Source organism: Haliaeetus leucocephalus, unplaced genomic scaffold, assembly GCF_000737465.1.
Source record: "Haliaeetus leucocephalus isolate CR32 unplaced genomic scaffold, Haliaeetus_leucocephalus-4.0 Scaffold229, whole genome shotgun sequence".
Lineage (NCBI taxonomy): Eukaryota > Metazoa > Chordata > Aves > Accipitriformes > Accipitridae > Haliaeetus > Haliaeetus leucocephalus.
The window spans coordinates 8,696,575-8,703,887 of NW_010972665.1; positions in this window are offsets into that span (position 1 = coordinate 8,696,575).

Sequence of the window (7,313 nt, forward strand, 5' to 3'; positions counted from 1 at the left end):
GTGCCTCTCCTTAGGGTTCAATTACTTGATTCAGTATCCAACCACGCTTAACACACAGTGATCTACAGTATTGTATCCAATATTACCAAACCACCCTAGTATCCCTCTTACAGGCAGTCTAATTCTGCTCATTTTGCTCATTTGTGAGAGTGAATATTTTGATGCACTGATGAAAAACAGACTTCTGAAGAAGAAATAAAAGGCAATTTTTCCTCCTTATCCCTAGACACAAACAGCATAATTTCTTCAGGTTTTCTTTCAACAGACAGAAATGCTTCACACCTTAAATAGCATCTCTTACAGACCTATTTTCAAGGCTATTAAATGCCCACAACTCCAAATGAAGTTACTGTGTCCTCAATAACGCTGCAAATCAAGGTCTTACTGACTCAGCCTTCCTGTGCTGCCCACGCTTACAAACACCCTACAGTTCAATAAAAGGGAGTTGAGTTTTTCTGCAGTGCACATTCGTGTGCTCCATACACTTTCTGATGTATTTTTCCTAGCACCTCTTGTACATCTCATTGGGGCATTACAAATCGGTTTAGGAATAGGGTCAGAGGAAGAATTTGCACTGTTCCCAGTCTATCATCATACTACTTTGAATGCATAATTGTAAAACAGTGAAGTGAGCTGGTTTTTCACCACAGGGAAAAAAGGATGGCCAAATTGATAAACATGGACCCAAGTGCTAATGATTGGTTTGGTTCACAAGCTGGGATACAGAGACTAAAAGTGTAATGTAAGATCCTTATAATACGATGATGGCATGTGTTAGTCACGAGTACTTATCCTTCCTGTCATGTCTCACTTAAATTTCTCTTCATGTTTCACCTGTGAGGATGGCTAAGTGGAGACTTACACCTCAGCCTATGATATTGCGAGTTTGCATTTTGGAGTTAAAATGCAGAAATATTTGGTACCATCTGCCTTGTATACATATTCACACTTAGAGATTATTCATCAGAGGATTACAATCAATGGTCTGTATGAGCTACCCTAGACAGGCTAACACAGTAAATACTCAGAAGGTGCTTTGTTATGAAAAGAGGCATTCCACTTTCTGCAGAGAGAATGGGAGGATGGCCCTGCTGCATTAAGAGTATGTAAAATAATAAGAATTTTTAAATGGTGAAACACATGCTCACACATCTATTTTTGGTGTTGTTTGGAAATTCGCCAAGGTAAGGTAATCTCTTGTATATCATTAAAGGACAAAAGGATCCAATAATAACAGCAATAGAAAGCACAAGAATTCTAAGATCTCAGTAAGATGCAAGTTTGAATGATTATGTATACAATTAAAATTGTACATGCAGGACTTAAGAATTATTTTTTTAACACTTTAAGACCCTTGGATTTCCACAGGGAGGAATTTTTCCTGTGTTAGCCACATATGAAACTTTTCAAAGCAGGTTTTGTTCAGAACGCAACACCAGATCATAGAACTGTTAGAAGAGGGAAGCTAGGGCTGAGTAGAGGTGCTGTGCTGGGCTACAGATTTTCCTCATTTTAGAAGAAGCAGGAGCAAGCTCAGGGCTCAGCCTCCTGCACACTGGTTAGAGATGACTCCCCTGAATAGTGCCAGAGAGACGAGGCAAAGGTTGCTGAAGCAAGCTGCTACCTCCTTTGAGACTCTGGGCCACAGAAATAGTGAATACAACTAAGAATTTGCACCTATATGTTACTTTCATGTTGAGAAGTATTTCAGATGCAGATTCAATTACCTGCTTTAAAGGAATCTAATTTTAATTAACCCAGGTTTTAAATTAATGTCAACTAATTGAACACTGTTTAGAAATATGCTTCAGAGGACAACGCTTAATTCAATAGGTCTCTAACAGTAGAAAATGTGCTTCCTTTTAATAACAATTTGTTCTTGGGAATCTGAAAAATAATTGTGTACTTATAAAGCAAGGTCTAATAGTGCTCTTGTAAGCCAAGTTTTTTAAAAAATTATTTCTAACTGGTAGTACAAGAATGTCACTATAGGAAGACAAGTATTTGCAACCTACAAACACATATACCTTATTTTTAAAGAAAGGACTGAAATGGTGACAACAATACTTCACTTACATATGAAAACCAGCAAAGAAAATTATATAATTAGAAGCAGAGAGCAAACTTGCAAGTCTTAACAGCAAGCTAAATTTGCAATGTGTTTAGATCTTGACAGTAAAACAAACTGTATTTTGGCAGACAACAGCTGAAGGCTCTAATTGCTGGAGAAGTCAGTATCTGAATTTTCTTGGTGAACAGTGAGATAACGGATTTTTTCCCTCATGGTGTTCAATGATTTGTGTCCACTGCCCCAAGATTTGTTCCACTGAACTACACAAGGAGGTGCTATGGCAGCATTCTTGATTTCTCTCTCCATAAGCTGACCCATCATTCAAATACAGGCAGTTTTGCAAGCAAATTGTATCACATTAGATGAGAGGTCCTTGTGCTGAAAAGCAGCTGTACAAGCAGAAGCTTAAGGATGCTATTAACTACAGATGGGGCAGCAAAAATGCCATTAAACAAATAGAGGGAAGACAAAACCAATGCTTTGGTGGCAATATTTGTCAGCTCTTTCACTGCTGAACCAGAGTCAGTTCGAACCTCAAAGCTAATCGGCGCTCTGCAGTTAGGCTCTGACCCAGCAAGACATTGAGTGGCAGCATGTCCTAGATATCACATGGAATCTCACCTCCAATGTATGGATCAAATGCTGTATTTCCCAGAGGGCTCTGCAGCCTTTCCTTCACTGGGAAGGTTTCAACTTTCTTGAAACAGCTAACAAAGAAAAATCTTAATGGAGACAAGACAGTGGGCTGATTTGCTGAGTTAGCCCTTTATCTACAAAGAGACTACATATTGAGATACTTAGCACAGACACACAATATATCCAGCTCTTGGAGGATAGTCCCCAAGCCTGAGTTTGGTACATAAGCTCTCCCCCAAAAGTGGGATCCACACATAAGGTAAGGAAAAGAGTCTTAAACAGACTATAAATCTGAAAAGGGGGGGGGCGCGGTTCATATCCTGCCCACTTGGCCTTTGGCACCACATCGAGCCACTTCCCTGCAGCCTGTTTTCAGCAAGGATTCAAAACCTGGGACTAGGCTGAAGCCTATCTTTTCACATAATGAGCAAGAAATCACTGTTATGGCCAAAAGAGATGCTTTTATGTAGTAGGACTCATCTGGGAGTGGAGGGATTCAGATCCATTTGTCCTTAACCTGATGGCTGTCAAACACACATCCTCTCTTGCCCAGAAGAGCCACCAGGCTGTTGCAAAACTCCTCCACTTCCCTATTGACACTATATTCTTTGCAGAAAAAAAATACAAGCTTTTGCCAACTGGAGAGGTAGAAAATGAGAACAAGCAATTTGGAATTGATTTGACTTGACTAGAGGGGAAGAAATTTGGAACATGTTGTTTTCTTCCAGGACAAAAATGCAAAGGCTCATATGTTGCTAATGAACACTTGAATTTCTCCAAGATACTTGTGAGGATGAGTAAAATATGACAAATTACAACTCCTATGGAATTAACACATAGAGTATTCTATGGACAGAAAACTAGGCTACTGACAGATCTTAAAATACAGTTGGTAGGCAGATACCACTGAACAGCGACATTTTTAAGCCGGAGAGTCTTTTTCTTGATCCAATTTTTTTTTGCTTCTCTATGCTATAGTCACATATTTAGGTGACATAAAAATTCATGGAGTAGTAACCAAGAGGTAGATGGGTTATCATTACAGGATGACCTGAGCCACCAGGGTAAATAGTTGTAATCTGACAAAATGTATTTTGGTAAGACCAAGTGTTTGGGATCCAAGAATGGCAGTTGCTTATATCTACACGATGGAAGACTTCGCTCTGAGAAACAGAGCTCAGAAAAGGATTTAGGGGTCATTATAGATAATCGCCTCAATGTAAGCTGTCTAGGCAATGCTGTAGCAAAAAGGACTAATGAGACTCTTAATATAGGGAAAAGAAAAAAAAAAAAAAAAAAAGATTATGAAGCAGAAATAATGAAGGATTCCAGCATCTCTGGGCAGCACTGCCAAGACCCCTACTAGGTTACTGAATCCTGTCTTGGTGTCTGCATTTTAAAGAGGATTTGAAGACATTGGACAGAGTTCAAGTGAGTGTCACAAATGAATTCTCTGGCTTTAACAAAAAAGTCCAAGCCTTCTGACGTGACAGGTAAGGAGCTCAACATATTCAGCTCACCAAAGAGAAAGCATAGACATACCTTCATCACACTGTGTAGGTAATTGCACTTGGGGAAGATATATGTGAGGAGCTTTCCAATCTGGCTGACAAAGATCCAATGAATAAAGTTGAAGCTAGCTAAATTCAACCTTGAAATAAGGGAAAATTTCCCAGCAGTAAAGTAGTGAAAGACAGGAACAGCTTATCAAGGGGAGCTAGTGAAACCATCATCACTTGCAGCCTTTTAGACAAAGACAGATAGCTCTGAGGATACACCTTTAGCCTAGTTTCAGACTAGATGATTGTGGTTGTCCTTCCTAGCTCTGTAAGCTCTGAACCTTTAGTTCCCCTATGCATACCTTTATTTCTTCAGCCCTTGGTGGTACAGGACTGCCTACACTGTACTCAACGTGCTTGCAATGTTTCTGTGATGGCTTGAATGATGCTACAGCAGTTATGACTGACTGCATAGTTAGTCTCTGGATGCAGAGTTAGCATTGTGGGGCCACACTGGCCTCATGGTTAGGGAGAAGGGATGATAGAGGGATAGCATTCCTGACTCTGCATGCATGAGACTGGAACCAGAGAGAAGCATCAGGTGGATGAACCATTGCTCCTTCTCAACAAGAAAAAAAATCTATTTTCTCTACAGCTTGCTTGTTGTAACATGCATCTATGTTGCAGTCCCAGAAACAGCTACGTGTGGTGACAGACATCCCACGGGAACTTCAAACAAATTAGCCTGCCATACATGGGAGGTCAGACTAAATGGTCTTACAGTCCCTGCAATTGTTTCTTTTTCTTGTATTACCCCAAGTATGTTTTTTCTTCCTTTCACAGGTCACTGGAACAGAAGTATAAAAAGAGGGAAGAAAAAGTACTCACTTGGAATGAGGTTTTAACCTTGTGTCCCCTGGGAGTAACTGAGTGAATGCAGTGACTTTCAGGCTACATGAAGGTAAGCAAGACAAGAAGAAATCCTGTCAGTTGAGCAAAATTGCTTGTCTGTGAACTCCAGCTTCCTCCCACTCTTATGTCCTGTTCTGATACAGGCAGTCAGCCCTGACAATCAGCTAGGATTTTGATAGCAGGGGTTTGAGAGATCATGATCCATTCCTAAGGTAGGAATGAGCAATTGCCACAGCAGCAGGGTGGCCATTAGCAACTCTATTTTAGCAGATCAGCTGGAAAAAAAAATAATAAATATTGCAATATGGTATCTGGGACAGGCTTAAAAACACACAAAAAAGCACATCAACTGCAAAATTTTGTTCTTGAATAGCAGTGGAGAGTGCTCAACCCTTCTGGAGCTAAGAAAGCTTTCCTTTACATGCAGCCAAAACTATTTTGAAATGTTGCACTGCTTTCTTCAAACTCACCCACAGAGAAGTTAGAAAGTGGAGCACATCACAGACATGGTCAGATCTGATCCCAATGTGCTTGCTGAAGGGAGCCACACTAGCCAACTTCACTTGTCTAAAGTTAGGAGGCACCAGGTCTTGTATGGTCCCTCTGCTCATTTAGAGGCAGGGTCCTCTGAGGAAACTGCACACTGGAGGGCATTGCAGACACACAGACACACTCTGTTCTCCCCATCTGTCTATCCCACAGCAGGTACCAGCACCTCTGCCCCTATTGCCTAAAGATGGTGTTTGAAATTAAAGGTATATAGTAGCCATACTTACAAATGCAACACATAAAGCAGCAATGAGTTTAGACCAGGAGCATCAGTGGAAAAACCCAAGGTTCTTGATGCCAGTGAAAACCCACTCAGCAGCTGAAATTAGAAACATTAATCCCATGGCATTGCCCATAATTAAAGGCTCCATCTACCAGCAAACAGCTGTGTAACTACTGCTGGCTGAACCTCAGTGCTTTGAAATGGGATTAGGGTGAAATGAAAGGAAAAGCAAGCATCACAAGCATTGGTAGGACAAACAATACCTTAGTGGGTCTTGTATTATATTGACCAAATAATAAAACTGGTTTATTGGTGTCCATTTGCAGTTCTTCTTTCCGAGAATTCATTACCAGCAGAAATGAGAGTATTATAAGCAAAACAAAGGAATTCAGGACTAGAAGCATGCCAGCATCCTACTACCCAATAGTCTATGCTTAGATCCTGCACTGAGAATTTATTAACTTCTTTTTGCTATAACATTTCAGAGGCCTGAGCTTGCCACTGAAGTCTATTCCATTGACTTAGAGCACCACAAAAGAATGCTATGCCTCAGACAGGTCATACAAATAAAGAATTATCCAAAGAAATGGTGATCTCTCCTTGGGTGTCTTTAAATGGTGCATGTTGTTTTTCTGGCTGAAAACTATTTGTAGATATGGACAAATGACAGGATAGCAACAAGAAAGAGTCATCCTGTGGGGAAGGTACCATATGGTACACAAATCCCATTAAGAAGGTTTAATTGTTATTTTAAAGCCTACAGACAAACAGGAATAAAAGCGAGCCCAGTTCAGATATTCTCAAGATGATGATTTTGCTTACAGTTTGGTCACACTGAGAATGCAAGATCCATCCCTCCTCCTGCTGGCAGCCATTAAATATGACTGAAAGAAGGTGAAATAACTCCCAGTTACTGTAAGCAAACACCAGTAAGCCGGTGCTGTGCATTACCTCTCACCGAGTCACCAGGCTCCTGCAGTGTTTATGGGCTGGCAGCTAGTCCTTTCTCAGTTGCACTGACAACTTAACTCAGAGAAGCTGGTTCATCTATAATGCAGTGATGGGATTTTCCTGGTTTAAAATTTGTTTACGTCTCTTTTCAGAAGTAACACACTCTCCTGGCAGAGCCATAAGGCCAGGGCTGCAAATAGCATTACTATTCACACATCTATTTCTTCTTTGTTTTTTTTTTTCTCTCCAGGTGATGGAAAAGAAATGAACTGGGAAGCCTTTTCAGGCAAGGTGACTGTACTGTGACCAAGGGGTAGTACTGGAGCTGCAGAGCTGCAATCTGCATTCGTTCCTCACATCCCGGACTGGGCTTTCTTGTCACTGTCGTGTTGGAAGTTAACACAGAAGAGGAGCTGGTTAAGTACTGCCTCCAGCAATCAAAAATAATAGTACAGAGGTGGCTTGTCAGACT